This window comes from Haliotis asinina, chromosome 9 (genome assembly GCF_037392515.1).
Source record: "Haliotis asinina isolate JCU_RB_2024 chromosome 9, JCU_Hal_asi_v2, whole genome shotgun sequence".
Lineage (NCBI taxonomy): Eukaryota > Metazoa > Mollusca > Gastropoda > Lepetellida > Haliotidae > Haliotis > Haliotis asinina.
This window is the reverse complement of record NC_090288.1, coordinates 38,886,494-38,910,061: the sequence shown is the minus strand read 5'-3', so window position 1 is coordinate 38,910,061 and position 23,568 is coordinate 38,886,494. Positions and strand designations below refer to the sequence as shown.

General features: G+C 38.6%; 1 protein-coding gene across 3 annotated transcripts in view; it reads right to left on the bottom strand.

The window, feature by feature from the left end:
• LOC137297027 (IQ motif and SEC7 domain-containing protein 1-like) overlaps positions 1-23,568 on the bottom strand; it is a 175,105-nt gene that overhangs the window by 72,680 nt on the left and 78,857 nt on the right. Inside the window, exon 1 of one of the 3 annotated variants that reach the window (XM_067828975.1) lies at positions 12,512-12,694. The exons of the other annotated variants lie outside the window; for them this stretch is intronic. The gene's annotated coding sequence lies outside the window, so the exon portion shown is untranslated. Of the gene's footprint in view, positions 1-12,511; positions 12,695-23,568 lie in introns of those variants that run through there. 3 annotated transcript variants of the gene reach the window in all.

Below are 23,568 nucleotides of genomic sequence, written 5' to 3'. Positions count from 1 at the left end.
CGTAAGTGCCATACACTAACATTAACTTACAACTATCTTAGAGCTATGAGAGCTTCGAAATCTAAGTCCTGGACTTTCTGCAACATCCGTTGATACAACAGTAAAATCCTGGATGTTTTGCTAAGGTAAGACCTCAGTCTATCCTCAAGTACAATATCATTTGCAGGACCAACATACATCAGAATTAGGTGGATGAAGTTTGTGCAGCCAGAGTGATTTCAACTAACACTTGTCCCATTCTCTGGAATGAATATATTTCACAGAAGGAAAAAACAGTTCATGATAATATAAATGCATGTAGAAAAGGACCCCTCAGTGGGAATCTAGACTAGCATGGGCTTTCCTTGATATGTTTATTTGAAGGTTTGTATGGCAGACTAAGGACCCCTCAGTGGGAATCTAGACTAGCATTGGCTTTCCTTGATATGTTTATTTGAAGGTTTGTATGGCAGACTAAGGACCCCTCAGTGGGAATCTAGACTAGCATTGGCTTTCCTTGATATGTTTGTTTGAAGGTTTGTATGGCAGACTAAGGACCCCTCAGTGGGAATCTAGACTAGCATGGGCTTTCCTTGATATGTTTGTTTGAAGGTTTGTATGGCAGACTAAGGTTGACTGTATAGCATTATACAAAACAATCATACCTGAATTACCAAATACAGGACTATGTTGTAGCTGGAATATTGCTTCCTGACATAAATCTACATTCACACTCCTATTCTTGTGAACAGCCAGTGCACATATGTCTCATTCCTGAAGTAACCATACAGCCAGAACAAAGATGTACAGATACCATTGACATCGACAACTTGATCCCGACGTGAAAAAAGATGAGCTGTTCAAGGGCAGTTTTCCACCCTCCCATCATTAAAAAACAAAATACCATGAAAGAAAACCTTGGAACCCAAATCAGAAACACTCAAAGAAAACGAAACCCTAGAAGACATGTAAACTAAAATCCTGAACCAAAATGCTTACTACGTTCAAGTCTAACACCTGGCAGGACTGTTACACAAACATAAAACACAAACATATACTTAAACTTTGGTACTGGCAACGTAATGAGGAAGATAGCCCAGTGAGAAAATGAACCGGACCAAAACAAACAAGTAAGCCTTTGTGAGGTGTGTCATCAGTTTTCAGGGAAAGTAATAAGTTCAGGTCATTTCCCCTGAGGAGATCTAACAGCTGTGTTGAGACCGGTAGCTTGTCAACAGACCAAACTGGCCACACTTCCCCCTCTCACCAGGCCAACAGTCACAGACCATACAGAGCCAATCAGCATAACGTTCAGTGCAGCATGGGTCATACTGTGTTATCAACCATGGAATACATTCTTGTATCACACATCCAATCAACATTCATGTGCTGCTTCAAAAAATAGTTCATACTTTCATGTGCACGATTGATGGAATTGATGAAGTGAAACTAGTATCAGTCACTTTTGATCTTAATTAGTATGTAGGGAAACATAATCACATTGTCCTTAGAGGACGCCATGTGTTTGCCATTATAAGCTGACCTCATCGACCTTCACTTACACCATTCACATCAAGAAGATAGTAAAAGTTTGCTTCATATCAACACAAATGAATGAGCTATTCTTGGCAAACTTCAAGGGCCAGGGAAATATAATCCTCCATTAATGTTTCTACCTTGTCAGAACTGGCTTAAGTGACTTATGAAAATCCCAATTTGCTCCAAAAATAAAACTTGATAACCTTCCTGTTTCGGTTCCAAGACCAATCAATACGCCTATGGCTACTGATGTTCTGACCTAACTGTTTTCACTGTCTGCGAAACAGGAAGTAAATTTTAAGACAGAGAACAAGAAAAGTCTAAATTTATCGAAGGAAGTGTCAATATTTTATACACGCATAGTCCACTGTAATGAAAAGAGTCTGTTAGTTTAATGATTGTGTAGATCAACAGAATTAATGTTAAACAATATGGAAGACTGCTACAAATGGTTGAATGGGATCTCAAGTTCCAGACAAAAATCCTGGGGAATTAGAGATTAAACTTGTAAATGAGAGTAACAGGAGAGTTCGAACTCCAATGAAAATTAAGCATCATTAATAACCGTAAACCTGAAAAAATGGATGATAAAATGGATGGTATATATAATGATAAACTTTGTATATACCCATATATCATGACTGTACAGTTATTTGAATGAACAAAGAGCTGTACATTGTACAGTATTCCATGGAGGATGTATAATGCCATCTTCAGGTAATGTTCCAGTGAGTGAGTGAGTGAGTGAGTTTAGTTCCACGCCGCAATATTTCAGATGTATGGCAGCAGTAGTAATATTCTAGCACCGATTCCCATATTTTATCCATGTGGGGAGTCACACATTGATCTTAACTGACAAACAGTTGAAAAACTAGGTTATCCCGAGTGTAAACTCAGCGATCACAATGTTGACATGGCTGCCATTGATCTTCCTTTTCCAGAACCACAGGAGAAACTAGTGCAATACAGTCATAAATTACATTTATTATCCCAAAGGAACCGGTGAAATGACACACCAACAATACAAACTACAGCCAAGAATTAGTTTTGTAAGATACCATGACAAATTACAGACACATAAACAAGAGGATGTCATAACAATCAGGATTAACAGACATACCCACAGGAACTGGTCTTGAAAATATACTGTTGCATACCAATAGGGTCCCATTCACACTAACAGGTTCCGGATAAGAGACAATGCGATTACTTAAGAGATTGGGTTTTGAATATGAACCAAAGCAACCTAAAGCCTCTCCTACAGATGATACTCCATTCAGCCTATATTATGTCCACTTGTGACAGGCAGACGTCTGTAATAAGTACTGAAGATGAACTTTTGCACTTGCCCTGGTAATTAGATGAGCATGTTGGTCTAGTGGGATTGAGGACTGAGGGACAATACAGGGCTTATGAGGACAAGGCAAAGGGGTACAGGTTAGCACTATCTTGGGATTGTCTCTTGGGGAGGGGCTATTGAGTGATTGGGTGGGGGGGAAGAGCAGTGTGTAAGGTAAGGGATTACCAACATGTAATGGGCAGGTTGGCTGCACAAGTTACAGACCTAGAGTGAGTGAGAAAGTGAAAGTGAGTTGAATTTTCCACCGCTTTGGCGATATTCCAGCAATATGACAATGGCGGATACCAGAAATGGACTTCACACATTGCAACCATGTGGGGAATAAAACCTGAGCCTTCAGGGTGATGACTGAATGCTTCAACCACCAAGCTAATCCATCACTCCTACAGAACTAGGTGTTCCTTTCAGAGTTAACACTGACCTTCCCTTGTTCAAAGGCTGTACTGAATGCTAATACCATGAATGTTTAGTAATTCTATCTTTTAAAGAGGCAAGTCTGGGTATGTGGACAGTATGAATGCAGTGTGTTATTCATATTTTTAGACATTTTTATTTATACTGTAAAATTAATACCTTAGAGACTTGTGAAAGTCTACTGATTTCTAAAATTTATAAAATCCATTAATTACATCACACTGGGCCCGCCAATGTGCAAGTCTACTGACCTCCAAAAGCAATAAAATCCATGAATTACTTCACATTGGGACCGCCAAGCACCACCAGGCATGACCTGCTCTCAATGACAGGACAGACATTCAATACATAATTTACAATGACATACACTGGATGGATCACATGTTCCTCCTGATGAGATAGCATCTGGTCTGTCCACTACTGAATGGATGTGACCACATTTGTCTGAGGTAATCCCAAGCTCGGGATCAGCAACAAGTCTTGGATGAGCAAACAGGGTGTCAATACAAAAGGTAGACATTCATCAACAGCTTGAGAAACCTTCTTTAACAAAAAGAAATTGTGATAAAGAAACAGTGACAGAGGCCTCTAAACTTAATTGCATCTGACAACAAGACAGGTAGAAGACATGGCTGTCTGATGGTATCTGTGCTCTATAGCCATGGCTAGATCTCAATGGTGGAACAACAGGGTGTCTGAATATGATACATTCCTGGCAACATGTTATAACAGGAACTGCAGGTGCAGTCCTATCATTCAGAACACATCTGAATGTCAGTCATACTAGATTTGAAGGTTCTGTTAGGATTGTGGAATAGACAGCTGTCAATATTCTCAGATAAGAGCAGGGAAATCACATTTTCATCTGTTTGAGAAGAATTTACTCTGAGTGAAGACATTCTATTGAGCTGATTTTCGTCAAGATAGATGACCTGATACTTCTTGTTAACCTTGTAGGAAGGTCAAGACAAATTTGGCTATTGACACATCACTGTTTACTGCTGAACACTGCCCAAAAGGTAGACTAACAACTAGTCTCTGAAATGAACATATTTCCTGAAAAAAGTTCATACGAAAAAAAAAATTATATAATGAAATGGAGCCCTTAGACTTTGCTTCAGGGTCTGTAAGACAGAGTAACCAAAAGGAAGACTACACTAAACCAAATCCAGTGCCGAAAATAAATGATACGCCAAACTGTGAAAAAAACAACAATTGACATGTTGACCAAAATCAATTATGATCTCAACAAGACCAAGTGGTCAGCTGAACAATGCCATGAAGACTGAAGTGATCCGTAAGATGAGCAACTGGAAAGCTGATCTACTGAACAAACCCAAAATGATAAGTTATACAAAACGTAACGACAAGCTGCACAAAACTGAATGATACATGGAACATTAGACAGAAATATTTCCTCTACATTTTCAACAAAGTTTGTTCATCTTTTGCAAATCCTTCCTGCAACAAATATCCTGTCTCCTTACATATATAACAGGACAACATAATTTCACAGATCATTCATCTTAATTCTGAAAGTTAACATCCATTAAGACATGTTTAGTTTAAACATAATCTGAAAGTGGCATTTCAAAATCTACCCTGGACCTTCTTGGGTGAGAGTTTACAACAAATTTGAATTGTAATGAAAAGATTTACATAATCACATAAAGAAAACAATGTTACCAGTCCAAGAGGCACCTTCAGTAAGCCTTTAGGAAACAGTTGACCCTCTTTGAAATCTACTAAATCTTCATAGCAGTAGAGCCTGGAGCCACATTTCAAAATGTCTGCAGAAGCTCTGACAGTTGGCCCCAGTTTTACCTCAGTGCATGTAGCAAAACAGTCAGATGTTCAGATGTGTGAAAAACACTTTCTAACCTGACTCACACAGGAAGACAACCATGTCACTTTTGTATGAACTGATGCATGTAAGTTACACACTTACATTTAAAAAATGTAGCTGACATGGTTGTTTTTGTCAGATACACACTTCTTTATGTCAAAGCTCCTGCTCGAACACGAGTCTTTGCTAGTGTAACTATGCCCTCATGTAACACACATAGAGTGATGTTTGACTTGAGTTAAGTTAAGTTTATGGCCCTCGGTTCAGCTTTTTCAAGCAGTAAACATAGCAACTGAAATGAAGCCATGACTGCAAATAAGAAGTCGATTAAGTATACTTAGTTCTCTCCTAAGATACAACTCTTGAAAAAGCTCTTTACCATAAATTATGACACTTTTCTCTGATTCCTTACAAAGAAAAAGATCAGAAAAAGAACAACATATTGCTAACAATGACTACTACCATTATTGTTTCCCTTCATCCTTCTAAGGGAGCAATGGGGTAGCCTAGCGGTTAAAGCTGTCTCCCTCATTATGCTAACGGCATAGGTTCAATTTTCCACATGGGTACAAAGTGTAAAGCCATTTCTGGTGTCTCCTACTGTGATATTGCCAAACATAAAATTCAACTCACTTTTATTTATTTATTTTCACTCATACATCCTTTTAAAAACATTTGGTGGTGCTAAAGCAACTTAAAAGTCTCCATAAAGATAGAGGTTGACCTCAAGAGTATTGATCCACATAAAGTTGGGTACAGTGAAATGCTGAAAAACCGACCACCTTATCGACTCTGTCATGTCTTCTGACAGCACAGGTTTCTGAGGAAACAAATTTTCACATGGAATTCACATTATGAGCCTAATATTAGAAGTCATGTTTTAATACGGAGTCCATGCCGCCAGTCTCAAAGGAGAACTATGCTTAAGGAGCACGGGAAGACACTCTCAGTACCTGGGTCATAATGAGATATTGTCTAAGTAATTAGTTACATTTTTACAGATTGAAAGATTTGAGCTTGCAAGAATTGCCTGAAGGAACAGAATTAACCATGCATGGACTGCCAAGTGATCCAAGTCAAGAGACTCTTTACACATCTCATGAAGCAGCACGAGTGACAGAAGCTGATTACTTGGAGAGGGCTGACCGAGTCATATTACTGAGCTGACCACACATCTGTCCATAACTAACTAATCAGGCATCAAGTCATCATTCAGCCGCATAATAGCCCGACTACACCCAAACCACAGTCACAAGCCATGGAATAAGGCCAATCATCTGCACAAGTACCTACACCAATATAATCTGTATTCAATACAGTCTACATACAAAACGAGACATGTGTTGACTCACTGATGCGAAAAACACCCTCCTTCAAACACTCTATTGGCCAATACGAGAAGTCTACACTGTCATTAAGATACTGGAGAAATCAATGAACAATGGGATGCTCTTGGATGACAATGAAATGATTGTTTATACACAGATAGGGCACATAGTGTATGTAGAGCAAAACCAAGGTGGATAAGTAACATTGGAGGAATGACCTATGTAGAATGTGCCATGGATGGCAGATGAAAGGGCCTGGGTGGAGGTGGGTTCATTAGTGTCGACACACCTGCAGAAACTCTATAGGACACGATCCACATTCTGTCTCCTCACCTGATCAAACTCACATTTCAGTGAATAGATGGTCTCAAATTCTGACACCCTGGCCTCTGTCTTGAACCATAAATGCATAAAACTAAAACTCGATCTTTCTGTTTTTGAATAACAAAAGTGTTTCACATTTTCACCTTTCTTAAATGTCAACAATACAAGTGTATCCTACTTCAGCATGTCAAAAAACCAGAAAAATTGGGTTCCGCTAAAAAACAGACACTGATTCCTGACTGGTAAGTAGATAAACTTAAGATTCCCATCACAAATACAAACCAGAAAAGAGATAGGGGCCAAGCATTCTTCTTTCTCACTGTTAAACAAAACACACAAAAGATAGGATTCACAGATTTTCTTTTCCCTAAGTCAGTTGATGACTTTATCTCTATCCATAATCAATTTAAGCTAAAGGTGTAGGTTACGGCACGTTTCACAATGGAGGGAAGCACATCCTGCAGTATGAAGGTAAACTGCTTACACCTAGCATGGCAACATTTGTCTAACATATTGGCAGCGGAAGGAATCCATCAGAAACATCCTTTCAGCCTCCGAAGTAGAATAAAGTTCCTGCTCGACAAAAATACTACTGGTACAAAGAGTGTGGTAACAAAATACATCAACTGAATTGCTGATACACTGAAGCTGCTGCAAAGGAAGACTACCATGGCTGAAGAGAAGAGCTTGTCAGTTCGCAGTGATACAGGTGGAAATGTGCTTTCATGCTATGAAGGCAACTGGGACGAAAGATAGATCTCACTATACATCAACGGAGCTATATATTACTATTGTTTCTGTAGGACATCACATGTCCATTCACACAATGTTTGGAAATGCAGATGGTAAACGCCATACTGGTTGTTCTGGAGTAAATTATATGCAAACGGATACTGGTTGGTTGTTTAATGCTGCACTCAGCAATATTCTAGTCATATGGCGGTAGTCTGTAAACAGTCAAGTCTCGACCAGAAAATCCAGTGATCAACATCATGACCATCGGTCAACACAATTGGGATATGATGACAGGTGTCAACCAGGTCAACTAGCCTGACCACCAAATCCTGTTAGTCACCTTTTGTGACAAGAATGGGTTGCTGAAGATCAAGTCTAACCCAGATCATCATGGGTCAAATAGATAATGACACATGTTTAACTGTACCTCAAGGCTTCAGGGGTAGCCATGTGGTGAAAGTGTTCACATGTCATGCTGACCTGTGTCTGATTCCCCTCATGGATACAACGTATGAAACCCATTTTTGGTGTCCCCTACCCTGATATTGCTGTAATATTGCAAAAGGTGGCATAAAACCAAAGTCACTCACTCACTACCAATTTCAGTGCCACCTTACTCCAGATCCAGTGAGGTAAGATCAGTGCAGCTCTATACAAGAATGGTAACAGCTTGGATTGAAAGTGAAACCATTTTGTTTATAGCGATTCCCCGACACCTTTATCGCTCGGTGGGCATATTTCCTTCTACCTGGGCCTGAGCATCTCACCCACATCAAAGTGGGGGAATCAAGTGGAGTCTATTTACACCTGGCGTTTCAGCTAGCTCACACAGAAAGCACAATCTACAGGGTCTGTATAACACACAGAGCAGAGCAGACTGAACACATGGCTGGACCATAAATAAACATAACGAAAGAATCTTCAACAGGTATGAGAAAGAAAAAAAAAGTATAGGCAAGTCATAATTTCTCAACGTAGTGAGCCAATATAACAGCAACTTCTGGAAAATACAAACACTGAACCAGACGAACCAGTGATTGATGTTGTGGGGGATGCAACATCAATGTTCAATGACTTCTCAAAAAACGTTCATTACTTATGTGTTTTTAAACCTTATTTACACTGGCTGACGTACTGTAAAATGAACACAAGAACACTCTACATACATAATGGAAATTTCTTTCTCTGACCAGTCCGACTATGGATTCAAAACCTTGGGTAATTTTACATGCAACTTACAGGATTTCCTATTGCTGATTTCAGAAAAGGAAATGAAAGTGCTTTCCTGAAGAATTTCCTGAAAAACTGTGGTTATCACACATGGACACATCAAGCCTAGGGCTGACTTTCTGCCATTTGGTATGTTATCACACAGTTTGACTTCAACCATGACAATAGCCTCAGTGGCAATCTTCCATACAGAGGAAACCAGTGCAAAATCATTATACTCTTAAGAAGCCTCACAACTACTTCCATAGACTAACAACTAGTCTCTGAACTGAACACATTTTACAGAAAAAAGTTCAAAATATAAAACATAATGAAAAGGAGCCCTGAGACTTTCTTCACTGAAGCTGTGGAAATCTAGACTTGCCACATTTTCTGGACCTGCGAGGGCTTTCTGGGATGTATTTGCTTCAGGGTCTGTCTAACCTATACAGTGTGGATGAGATTTCAAACCTTCTTACTCACTCGCTAATGGGCATTAGCTCGTCATTAGTCACCCATTCACCTTCCTTCCCTCAACTCATTCACTAATGAATATATATAAATTACATGACATGAAATCCTTAATTGACAATGATACTTCACTCTACTAAATAATCTATTTGCCCAAAGTCTGGTCTTAAACTTTGGATAATTTGCTTGGCTTATGACAGTCCATATTACGACAAAAATGATACTTATAGCCATCTTTGAGCTTGAATGTTTCCGGTACAGTTTCAGTAAGAACAAGAACTCACCACAGGACCTGCCTTCTACAGCAGAGCTGGATCAGAATTGGTACACACGCCATTGCTGGGCATAAAATCCAATACACACCAAGGGGTGTACTCCTTTATAGCATGTTTCTTCCAGTCACAAATTTGTCATGTCGATTCTGTGATCTTTTGGACAATTTCTCAGTCTCTCCTAATGAAGTCCTCACAGAAAGAAAGATTCCTAGATGCAATGTCACTCGATTCGTTCTTTGTGTGACTCAATTTTAAACCAACCAGCTCCTTGACAAGTTGTTCAGAAACTCAAACCTACTCTCCAAGTCTGGTGATAGTCCTGGGTAATATTCTGGAAGCACAGGTCAGTTTGCCAGAAGCCTGTGGGCAGCTCAATAATAAATCACACTGTCAGTCCACAACACACCTTGATAACATAAGGTCATTACAGGCGATTACGTGGTAAACTTACCAGCTTATGTAGTCTACACAATACACCAGCTTTCTAGGACTTAATGAAGGAAACAACTTCAAGGACAAAGAACGTAAAAAGTAAATGCAGGAAAACATAAAACCCATCATTTTCATGACATTGCGTCAGGTTGCAAATGGCTAATCTATGGTACAAGGAACTGAACGTGCATCCTTGCATTGATAACACTGATGTTCCTCATGAGAGGGTATGAGTTGATAACAAGCTGGTTCAGGTTTCATTAATGATTTATGCTGCTAAATATCAGCCATATTAAAGTTGGTGCAAGAAAATATATGCAACACAAAATCCTTGGAGCTTTATCAATTTGGATCAGCATATGACTTTGGCAAAAGACCACAGTCAATTTTGTTTGGTTTGCAATGATGCTTACTGCAATATTCAACATGGAGTAATTAACATAGTTTTGAGCTATCAAATGATTGATATCATGAGCATCAACTGTAGTCAACTGAAACTGTGTGCAGTTTTTGAAGTTGAGCATGAAACTCAAGGGCTCCTTGTAACAAAAGACACAAAACTCAGCCAGCTGAAACCAGACCATAAAAGTAATCTGAGGACCTATTACCATTAAATTTCAAATCAGATGTCCAAAATAAATCCATGACATATTAGCAAAGGGGCATATAACCTGTGATCATCCATTTTAATGCTTTAGTATAACTTTGAATGTGATAAAGAACACTTTTGTTACATTTGTTAAAAGTTGTCTTCCAGAAACTCCTCAATTTCTGTTGCAACTAACATATATATGTTGAAGCACATTTCCGCTTTTTCTGATAATGTCAAGCAGTCTTCTTTATCACTGCCAAAATTGAAGACTTTTTGTATGTAACACTATTTGGACAATTCGGTCAAGCTCAAAGAAGAATGTTCACCACTCCTTCACCAAACCCAAAGAGCACCTGAAACTTGACACAGATATCTCAACTAATTCAATAGAAGCCACTTAGTCGTAGGATTTGCTCTGCACTATTCTGTATTTGAAAACACACCCATTCTTCAAACCTGACTGCACTAGGACATCGTTAAAGTTTAACACTTGACAGAATAGCACTGGAACTAGCTCAAGTGAGACAAGCATGGTGTACCCACACAACATAAAACAGAGCTTTAATGGACCCTAGACACACTAATCACATTTCACAAGTTTTGTATGTGTGAGTGAGTGATTTGGGTTAAAGGATGCTTTGGACACAAATCAAGTTTTTCATACTTTGAGTGAGTGTGCACGGATTAGGTTAAACAATGCATTGGAGTGAGTGAGTGAACTCACTTTTACGCATGTTTGGCAATATTCCACCTATATGAAGGCAGGAGACATCAGCAATAGGCTTCAGACACTGTACCCATATGTGGAATCACACACACATCTTTGACATGACTTGGCAATGTTTTCATGACTAGGCTGTACCACTATGCTTTAGATACAATTCAAGTTTTTCACATTTAGAGTAAGTGAGTGAGTGAGTGAGAGAACTGGGTTAAACCCACATACCTCATAGAAACATTATCATAGTGAAGGATTTACATACAGAAGTGAACACAATACCATATACATTCAAGATACAAATGTCAACAGATAAATCATAAACACATGCTTCATAAGCAATGTTGGTATAACCTTGAAGATCATATTCGACAATCTAAATAGCTCTAGTGTTTGAACAAAATCATCATGAAGAAAATGCTGTACTGGCAAGTTTTGGGCCCTGATCTTAACAATAATGAATTTAACACTGAAATCTGCAACTATAAAGAAGGAGCATAAAACATATTCCCTTGCAGTTGACAGATGTCTGTGATGCCACAACTAGATGCTTGAACTGTCTGACGTAAATTCAACTCTCAGCGGTAACTGCTGATAAATGAATGAAGGTCTATCATCATGTTTATTTATTTCCCTCCATTTCTTGCATGCTCATGACCCGCACAGTAGTGACAGACAAAAACTGTTTTCCTAACAACATGTATGTATCACTGATGAACCAACCACCCACAAAGGATGATGTAATTACTGAAGTACTTGCCACAGACAGAACAGGTATCACCTTGCTCCAAGCTGTATACAATGAACCACAAAATCTACTTACTGCTAATTAGAAACATGGGGAGCAAGTGGGAAAATAAATACACCAGCTTATCAAGATCACAGCTCAAGAACTATATTGTATTTAGTTGCAGAATGGGCACTGCTTCCGCTGATTTTTTTCTCCCCCCCAAAACTGGGTCCTCTTAGAAATGACATTCACCAACCATTAAAAAAAAAACAGCACATTTCAGATTTTCAGAAATGATATGACATGAATTAAAATCTCAGGGAAATGAACAAGAAAGAATGTGTTTCAAAGCAATAAAAACTAAAATACAATATGGACTCTCAAACATAAGAAATATTTATGATTAGTGGAGCATAAGCCAAGTTAAAATCATCCTTCATAAACGTTATTGACAAAGGGGAAAACTAACTAGACCTGTCTATGACAAAGTGTATTTACATAATGTCGTTAAAAATCAGGATCAATGGACAAAAAATAGAACATGAAAAAGTTTGCCAACCTGCAACTGGGCACTTGTTGCGAGTTATCCTACTCCTGGCCTGGAGAGGTGTTTCCACCTCCTTGCGCTACTGTCGAATGAGACTGATGCAGGCGCGAAACTGTGGCTGAGACCTGGCTCTCCCCTTGATTTCCTCAACAGGACAACACAACTACCTCCAATATCCTATAGGAAGCATGTACTATGCAGCAACGCCAGCAGCAGCAGAAGTCTCAGGCTACGTAGTACATCACTATCTCTCTACATTCATAACACCGATATCGACACCGTCTTATCAAAAACATGTCACACTGCAGCTGAGGGCTACATGTTTTGGCAAATCATTGAGGGAAGTGCAGGCAGGTATCCAAGCTTGTCCAAATTTAACTGAAAGATTACTTGTTACTAAAGCAAATTTTTCCTCCCTGGTCGGGGCGAGCAGCAGGTAGCCGTGTAAGCTTGGGGGGCAGATACAGTATACAGGGACTGTCACCCTCTGTTGAAGGATCCAGGTGTTTCACTGCTGATGGGCAAAACTGGCTGATTGGTCTGAAGCTGAATCCACTTGTACATTCTTGACAAGTTTAAAGGACGCTGCTAAGCCGCAAACCAACATCCCGAGACTACTGTCATTATCCCACTCAAACAGCTACAGCAGACTACATGGTCTCAACAAAACCCCACACCATGCCATTCCTCATCCACAGCCTGTCATTTTCCATTTTTCCCCTAAAGAATTCATCAAACAAATTATTTCACACATTCTTCTTGATATGATTCATCTCATTAATGAAATAATGATAATGACCAATTTCTATAAAAATTATTAACTCCAACAGTGCTGGAATTGGGACATTTCAGACAATTCCTGTTGCTCTGACTGAGTTGATCGAATGTTGCCATAATTTTGAGTTAGTTTAATCTCGGATTCCTCCGGATGGAATCCTTATGGGAAGCCGTCCAGTGATAGCCGACATCCTAAACACACAGCTGTTAGCGGTGAGCTAATCTCAAAATGTTTTAATTTCCTCAGTTTTGTTTGAACAGAATTTTTTTCTATGACAGCAATCAAGTCTATTTAGCCACGAAAGAGCATGGGTAATTTAGCTAATGCATCAGGTTTAATGTCACTGCATTAAATAAATATCACCTAGCAAAGATTTTGTACTTAAAATTACTTCTTTCACCAAAATAATCAAAATGGTTGGTTAAGAATAAATATTCTTTCTAAACAATTCTTTAGTTCAATGTACGACTTCCGAATTGTTGCAGGAACAACTTAATGACATTCCACTGGTTTGGCTAAGAATGTTGAACGTTAGTGTCACAAGCTAAACTGTCATTGAATAGAGAGTCTTAACAGAAATGAAATGAAAGTAAAAAAATCTAACAAGATATTTACTGTTCACTCTTTTTTCTGAACTCATCAAAAAAACATTATATACTGAACAAAAATCTTTTAGTGATAATGAATACTTCATGAGATTTTTCAAAAGTGAAACCACTAGACAAATTCATAAAAACATCTCAAAATATTCATAACTACTAAGTTCAAAATGTAACAGCTTTGATAAGGACAACTACATATTTGTATTCTGAACATCTTTGCCATGAAACATTCAAATCAAAAATGTCTTTTTCAAAGTAAATGACCCATCTGGTCATTAATAAAACAGACTCACCATGAGAAGGTGATGGTTCCATATCTAAAATACCAGAAAAACAATAATCTCACCAAAATATTTGTACAACTGTTGTTCTGGCACAGCACCGACCCAAATGTGTTTCACAGTCTCTTCTTCAAATACACTCAACATGGTAAAAATAATTACTGAATAATTTCTGTTTACTTTCCAAGGCTTATCTGTAAATGACAGTGTCTATTTTAGAACCATTGATACACCCATCTGATTTTCACATTTAGGACCTTTCATCACCAATAAATATCAGCCTTGTACTGGAGCAAAAGATCAAAGTTCACCTGAAAGATCTGTTTGGGATGAATTTGTAACATCCACCATTATCTCAAGTCTTTTTACAGCACAACGTCTACAACAACAACATCATGTCCACGAATGATCAGACACCTCATTGTATGTCACTAAACCTATACATGGGCTTTTAATATATTTTCATGAATAGGACCTGTCTCTTGAGGACAACAAACACATCCTCCATTTATTCAAAGGGAGATAAATCAAGTCAGCGTGAGATCCTCTTTATTTACAAGGCCACTAAACTAACAAAGTGTGCAAGAAAGTTGAGCAAAATGCTATCTCCTGCATGATGTCTGACACGCGCCTTTAATTGTTTTTTCAGCTTGACTTAACATAAATCTCCCGACTGGCGAGTGTATTGATGGTTTTTGTGGATGGATGTGAGAAATATTCCACCAAAATGGCAAAGAAGCTCTCATAATCTTAACATGTGCAGGGAAACAAATCTTTCAAACAAGTCCCTTGGAACATCACAAGCATCAGTGCATATTCATCAGAAAAACTCAACACATTACAAACGTTGCTTGTCAGAAGTGCATTAAATTTAAGAAACTGCACCAAAAAGAAAAGAAATTGTCATTTCTTATGCATTTAAAACTTTGTGGTTACACAATCTCCCTTAGCCTAAATGTCTCATAAATTCCAAAAATTCAGTGAAATACAGCACCAGATTAATAGATATCTATTCCATTAGTGGTCACAGTGGTGAACAGGCAATAATGTTTACAAGAATATTAAAAAAACAGTGAATACTACCAGAAAAAGAACAAGTTGAAGAAGAATTGCAATTAAAGTGATTTACTACACCAGCTATCTCGTCAGAGTCTTCCTTATCCAGAACACTCCAGGGCCCATAGACTGCTGCTGTGACCTAACGACATCCAAACAAGCCTACAGCCCCTGTGGATAAGTTCAATGCAGGAAATCACGATTCAGCAATCCAGCAAATGTTCTGCACAAAGTTGGTCCACTTCCAACTTTTACTGCACCATTTACCTTCTTATCAGTTGTGATAACCAACATGGTGGTGCCACCTACAATCTCTACATTGATTCTGCAATTACCTGAAGATATTTATCATGACAGATCCAATAGACGTAGCAAAGAGACCAATTCCGCTTTGATTCTACACAAGTTGATGTTTACTTGACCTATATAGCCTACAACCCTGACCATCATGCAAAGATGGATGTTTGACATCACATAACAGATGATCTCAACACGTTGATACATGGTTCTTCTCCAGCAATCAAGTGACAGTCATTATAAGTCTTAAGTATCAGAGTTAAGATCACCTTCAAGATCACTTTGTAGAACTGGATCCAGAGCAATAAGTGGACTACAAAAATTTCAAATATCTGCTGAAAATAATCCCCAAAGTCAATGCAAAGGCTGAAGTTAAATATTTAAGGCTTCCCTGATTGAAATTTGAGTGAGTGAGTGAGTGAGTTTGGAAAAGTTCCAAAACAAAAAAACCCCCAATATTCACCACAAAACACTATCACCATCTTGATAAACAGCATAAGCAATAAATACCCCACAATCACATTCATCTTTGAAAAAAGACTTAAAATAACCCACTTAGCCTGATGCATTAACTTCAAACTTTAGCAACCTCAAGGCAGGTAAAACTTCTTCATCCCATCATTACACATCTTATCACCTGGTCTCCCCACTGTCCTGGTGTCATTGATTTATTCCCACCCTCATCTCCGACATATGCTTTCCTTCTCTCACCATGCATCCTCGTCTCCACCTTGGAGACGAAGCTTCAAGGAGCAGCTCTCTACAGCACTACAAGCATAATACAAGCCTGATACGTGGAAGTGGTCCTCCTTTACCCTCTTGCATGTACTTGTTGGATTCTGATAACCGCCCCAGGCTTTATATAGAATGTGATAACACTCAAGTGTAGTTTTCCTGCCAGTTTTTACACACCTTGAGTATGTTATCAGTCAGGTTAGTGCAGCAGTGCCGTCTCAGAATCACTCAACATGACAAGCTGTTTCATTGGAATTACTTCCGCATGATTGCAGAAAATTTGAAAATATGTCAAAGTGAGCGAGTTAATTTTGCACCAATTTTAGCAATATAGCAGCAATACTACAGCAAGGGACACCAGAAATGGGTTTCACACTTCATATCTATGTGGTGAATAGGGTCTTTGCTGTAATAAGTAGACAATTTACTCACTAAACTAAACTATCCCCAGTTGATAAAGACACAAAATGTCCCCTTGAAGGGTGGGTGGTGGGTTACTAAACAAAGTGGTTAAAGTGCTCGCTGAAACGCTGAAGACTCGGGTTTGATTGCCCACGTGGGTACAATGTGTGAAGCTCATTTCTGGTGTAACCGATGTGATACTGCTGGAATATTGCTAAAAGTGGCCTAAAACTAAACGCCGTCACTTACTACTTGATAGGTGAGCTACAAGATGACCAGCAGATGATGGGATGGGAAGCAGACCACCACTGCATCTACAAGTGTCAGATGCGAACACAGGAGACCTGGGACACAGATGACTCATCAGTCATTTGTCGCTGTCAACAAACACCAAGAGAGAAGTCCCGCACAAATTAAAACAAAATTAAATCAGTCACTGGATGCCAAGTTTTGCTATGCTGAGATCAATGACATTTTGCTAAACTTCCTTTCATTTTCTTTCAGTGGCTTCACTATATGACAAAGATGAAAAAAAGTTGAAAAACTGTGTCAAAAGGAATAGATAGGATTATGATTTTGGGTTTTCTATACTTCTCATTCTTCAATAGCATCTTTCAAAACAAATGCAGCTTTCTGTAGTGAATGAGTTTGGTTTTAAGCAGCTGTTGGCAACAATTTAGCCTCCATACCAAGAACTGCTTTCATAGATGACTGTTTGTAAAAAGGTTATTCTTCCAGAATTTACTTTTCTTGCTCTGTAATGTCCCTGTGGCCAATTTTTAAGCATTAAATGTAGAAATAAAAATTTTAAGTTCAAGTTTTGTGCCAAATTCCCTAATTCAACATATCTAAAATGTGAACAGAACAAAGTAGTTCAGAAATCAATACAAAATCAAACAAAAAAGATTTTTCCTGCAATTCCTCTCTTGGTCCTAATTGAATTGTATGGTTTTTCTTCAAATCTCTGAATGGACCTACCTCTGGTGTGCCCGAAGACTTGCGGCAGCAGCAGCAGCAGCAGCAGCAGAACCAACCTGCTGCTTCTACACAATCAGCAGACAAAATACTGGTGACAAGGTCCTCCAAATTTATAGAAATGTCTTTTAATGATATTCAAAAGATATCTGAGATGAGGGAATCATGGACAGCTAAAGAAATCCAGAGATTGATTTTTGACATGAGAAGGGTCTAGGGACAATGGGCAGTGTGGAATGTCAACGGACACATGGGATTGTGACACATGCATGTGTTGGTAGATGATCATGTGATGAGCATCTGAGTGAGGACACTACGAACATGCATGACTCACAGATGCCACTGACCAATAAAGACCACACTGGAAGAACAAACAGCTTCCTTTCTAATTTCACCAGGGAATCTAATTATGACATCTGTCCGACCTTTTTTTCAAACTACTTTTCCAAGTGTTAATTTTAACATTCCCACATCAATTTGTTGAACAGTCAGTTGTTGAGCTGGTCAAACTGTTGGATTATGAGAGAAGGAAAAAAAAGCAATTTGTTCATGATGAAGGTGGGGTCTGTAAAGGATACTATTATCTCCAAGACCAGCGACAAGACTGAATGCTCAAAGACAACAATCAAGTCAAAACTCTTATCACAGTCTGTGACTTGAGCCACTTTTCCTAACACTGATTTTGCAAAAATTCCATGTGGTCTTGTAAGCTCAGCTGAAAATGATAAAGAATGTGACAGTAAATACTACTGAAAATGCAAGAGCCATGCCTCGGCCAGTTGTATCGAAAGTCTTTTTTATGAGTAGAAGATGTGTATCAACATGACCATCTTACAACCAAAATGAAACAAAATGAAGACAAACAAATTAATATAAATACATCAATTACTTAACAAAATGAGGGCAAAACAATTCCACAATTAAAAGCAATTTCTATTTAAACATGTATTTCTTGTACAATTACGAGTATATCAAAAACAAGTTTTTTTTAATCATAAATGTTCCGAAATACTGCGAGGAATCAGTGGTGTAACCTTGTGCTGTCCATGCTAGACAATATCCCAAAGAAAGGGTGGCTTTCATGCCTTGCTAGCACTGGACCAGTTGAAAGCTTTCACCAGACAATCAATACAGATTTCTGCATCATGGCTGGCAATCAACAGCTAGCCTCATAGAGTTACCTCCCTTGGCACACATTTGTTCTTAAGCATAACCGACATCAATCTCACTAAATTCGGTAACCCTTCAGTTAAGAAAAAAGAGGATATGAAGGTTTATCACTTCAACACATTCTAACTTTGACCAATAAAGAGACACTGTCTGGAAAATACTACAATTTTAAACCATTTTCATGAATATTGTCTTCTGAAGTCCTGTTGCAACTTTCAAGGTTATGCACCTGTCATACAATAAACATTATATCTGCCGTGAGATATACAATGTCTATCGAACATTATCTAGATACTCTCTAGACTTTTATATTTATGACTTAGAAATAACACCATGAAATGTAAGGAAGGGATTCTATGAAATCTGCAAACATTAACATTTCTCATTGGAATGCAGAATTCAGATTTTGATGATCTATTTTCTTTCTTCCTGTTAATAAATTTTTAAAATTCTTCATAGCAGGTCTTCAATATTCCAACGCCCTTTCTGATCATTTAATAAGGATCATGACGCAAACTACCAATGATTGTGCTGACTCCTATTCATTATTTGAAAGATTCCATATCAACACGGGCATTTACTGCATCAAATACAGCATTCCTGTTTCCATCTGCACTAGTTGAGACCAATTAACACAGCAACACTACATAGTATCTGGTATCTGCCAACACAGATACCCTGGTCCCCAGCGTGCCAGTCTGGTGACTGGCCACATGCTTGACTTGATTGTTTCCTACTTGAAACACCATGAACCAGCTTAACACTTGATTGTGATTGTATTACAATGTGTTTATGTTCAAGTAGTCCCTTTACTTATCACCTAGGCAATCATGGTGATAAACATGCAATATTTTAAACTTTAATGAGTGAGCGAGTAAGCAAGTGAGTGAGTGAGTGGTATGAAGAGTGAGTGAGTGAGCGAGCTGCTGCATGTGTGAGTGTAGTATCTGGCCACTCAGCAATATTCCAGCAATATCGCAGCAGGGCACACCAGAAATAGGCTTCACACAACCATGTGGGGAATTGAACCCGGCTCTTTAGCATGACGAACGAATGCTTTGACCACAAGACCACCCCAATGTCCTGAGTAGGTGATTGAATAAACGAGTGGATGTAAGGGTAGAGTGAGTGAGATTACCACATTTAATAATATGTCTGTTAGTTGTTTAATGCCAACATTGTAATTCAGCAACAAATTCAACAGGTCTGGAGAGGTATACCAGTGATGGAAATCATGAACAATCAATGGTGTTGAGACAAGACATTCCATGGGGACAGCACACAACTAGGTATGTCACAGTGCCAAGTCACCTTATCCATGTTGTCAACTACAAACCCCTGCTGGGGGCGGCCATTCAATGTGATGTACTTTGTCCACCTTAACATTAGAGTTTAACATAAAAAATGAGTGAGTGAGGTAGTTTTATGCCACTTTTACCAACAGTCCAGCAATATAATGACAGGGGAAATCAAAAATGGGCTTGACAAATGCACCCATGTGGGTAACCGAAGCCAGGTCTTCGATGTGATGAGCAAACACCAACAAAAACAAACCACAGCATTTAAGATGTCAAACCAGGTATTTCAACCCACTGCATATTGTAATACTGCACTGTGAATGTTGTGAATGTTTCACAGAAATATTGAAGTTAACACAATAAAAATTTCATATTCGAAGGTATTATCAGTTTCTTTCAGAAAATGCAACATGCAACACTGAAAATGAAACAGCCTTCCAAATAAACACCATACTCATTTGTATTTTAACATGTACCTTAAAAATATTTTAAAGTTTCAGACAACAATATTACTTTTATTCAATTCTATAATATCATCACCAGCATTATATCATAATTCTTAAATAACATACAAGTGACTGATATTATGTACAATTATCCACCAAATACAAGAACAATAACAAAATCAGCCATGCCATACAGCTGAATGACCTGATAAATTTAGCCTACTCTTATATGCCCTGCAGTTATGAAGATCTGAATAAGAAATGATCTTCAGTAGCCAATGCTTGTCAAAAGATATGACTAACAAGATCAGGTGGTCAGAGTTAATGACATTGTAACACATATCATTGTATCCCAATGCTGCAGATCGATGCTCATGATATCGATCAGTGGATTGTCTGGTCCAGACTTGATTATATAAAGACCGCAGCTCCTATAGCTGGAACACTGCTGAGAATGACATATAACTAAACTCACTCACTTGCTCTTATCCCTAGCATGCTATTGCCCTAGTTTCCCCTCTGAACACTTCCACTAGACTTGCTCCAAGGCTATACTGAAGGCTAACCTAATGGATGTATAGTAATTCTATCCTTGAAAGAGGCAAGTCCAGATACGCAAACAGTATATCAGTATATCGTTGGTCTGTTAGGGGACAATGTGTTCTTTTATTGAAATTTATAAATTATCCTTTAAAACATTAATTACTACCACTGAAACATAAGCAAGGCTACACTTCTAGGTGAGTCAGTTGGACTCCTAATGCTTTGAACTACATGTGGGCCAGTTTCACTCCATCACGGCTCACTACAAGATTGTTAAATTACTCCTAATTTCCCCCACAAACTTCCTTCCTCAACAGTCCTAAAACTGACATGGGCCAGCTAAAGATAAAGTGACACTTGTGAGACTACTTTGGAAACAATTTAGTTAGAGGTTATCTTGACACAGTATTTATAGCTGCTGTTGACGAGTGACAAAATGTCTTGGCGCAAAGTGCCTTAAAAAACTCAACATGCTCATTATCTAACTCTGATATCATCTGACATGCTCATTGATAATAATCACAAAACATAAGAGTACCATGTCATGTACGTTAATGCTATCATTAACATCTGACTTCATAAAACAGAAAGTAAATTTATCATTTTTCTTTTTCATATGACTTCAAAAATAAAAAGAAAAGTCTTCAAGAACTTACAAAAGTATTTTAAACATTCAATAACTTTGGCCATGTGAAAATGTCGGAGTGATTATTTCTGAATGACTGCACATGTTCATGTGTAAGTACTGATGTAAATCATGCCATAACCAAAGTTAATATTCAGCACTTCCTCCAGAAGAATCTGTTATGGATATGAAACATGGAAGTCAACTGTAATCACAAGAACATTGGTAATCTTGGCCGCCAATCCCGAACATCACTTCTGGAAAAACTACTCAAGCCCTATCACATGAGCATCATGGACAGTCACTTTGAAGCAACAAATCCAAGAAAGTAGATTTGAAGGAGATCAATGATCTCAAGAATTCACTAATCACCCCTCTCTTTACTACCAGCTGGGCCTAGAGTAAGGAGATAGCTTCAGTGGAACATGTGGAACACTTGCGTCATGGTCATGTCACTCCTGTCTTTATCTCCACACAATCTACACGACACACCAGCAACAGAACCAGGATCTACATGCACTGTTACGTAAACAATTTCATAAATACAGGATGTCAAAGAACTGGGATTCAATCCTGTTTTCAAATCACAACAACGATAAGGAAGATATGATTTCATCAGTAAAAGGGTGTCTGCAACAATAGTCAGTTTTGTAGACATTCACTGAATAATGATCTCGAATGTTGGCGTTACATTACTTACATGAAATGGTGAAGCGTCAATACCAGATCACCTGAGAACTGCTTCTCAGCACAGAGACCTACTGACCAAAACTACCAGCATCGTGACATCAGAGAGGCCCATCCTCAGATCCAAGCCAACAAAGATACATAGTGAGCGGAATATTGACACAACAAATGGATTAAGCTAATCCACTGAAATGACCTTGACCTGGTATGCGAGAGACTGACGGCCGACAAACCATCACATCTCACTGGTTTCATCTTTACATTTATGTTCCATTCCATTCGCTGTTGACTTATTCAATATAATCAGTCAAATGTTATTAAGAAGGCAAGTAAATGAAGAGGGACATCACATACAAAACAATTCTCAGCGTTGTATGAAGGAGAAGGGAAATGGATAAGTTACGTCATGCAAGGACTTCCTTAAAATACCCCTCAAGCTAAGTTGTATACTTATCTAAGACGAGGGTCTATCAGTCGTAATCACTGGCCCTCACCAAGGTACCTGAACAAAAACTGATCTCTGAAAAGACAGTAGCCTGTAAATAATTAAGTCTGGGCCAGGCAATCCTGTGATTGATACTGAGAGCATCAACCCAGTCATTCAGACTCACCTTCCTAATCTATCATGAAGCTTCGTGGACCCATTTTAACCCTTCATCCCTGTAAGTTCCAAAGAAGGGTGAATGATGCTAGTTATATGCCACACTTAGCAATATTCCAGCTATATGGTCGTGGTCTGTAAATAATCGAGTCTGGACCAGACAATCTGGTGATTAACATGAGCATCAATCTGCGCAACTGGAACTGATGACGTGTCAAGTCAGCAAGCCTGACCACCCAATCCCGTTAGTTGCCTCTTACGACAAGCATGGGATATAGTTATATGCCACACTTAGCAATATTCCAGCTATATGGTCGTGGTCTGTAAATAATCGAGTCTGGACCAGACAATCTGGTGATTAACATGAGCATCAATCTGCGCAACTGGAACTGATGACGTGTCAAGTCAGCAAGCCTGACCACCCAATCCCGTTAGTTGCCTCTTACGACAAGCATGGGATACTGAAGGCCAGTATTCTAACCTGAACCTCCATGAGTATCCAAGGAAGAGTTGGTGACAGTAAAGCACCTTGACTCACTACAAGACAATTAATCATTACATCACAAGCACATA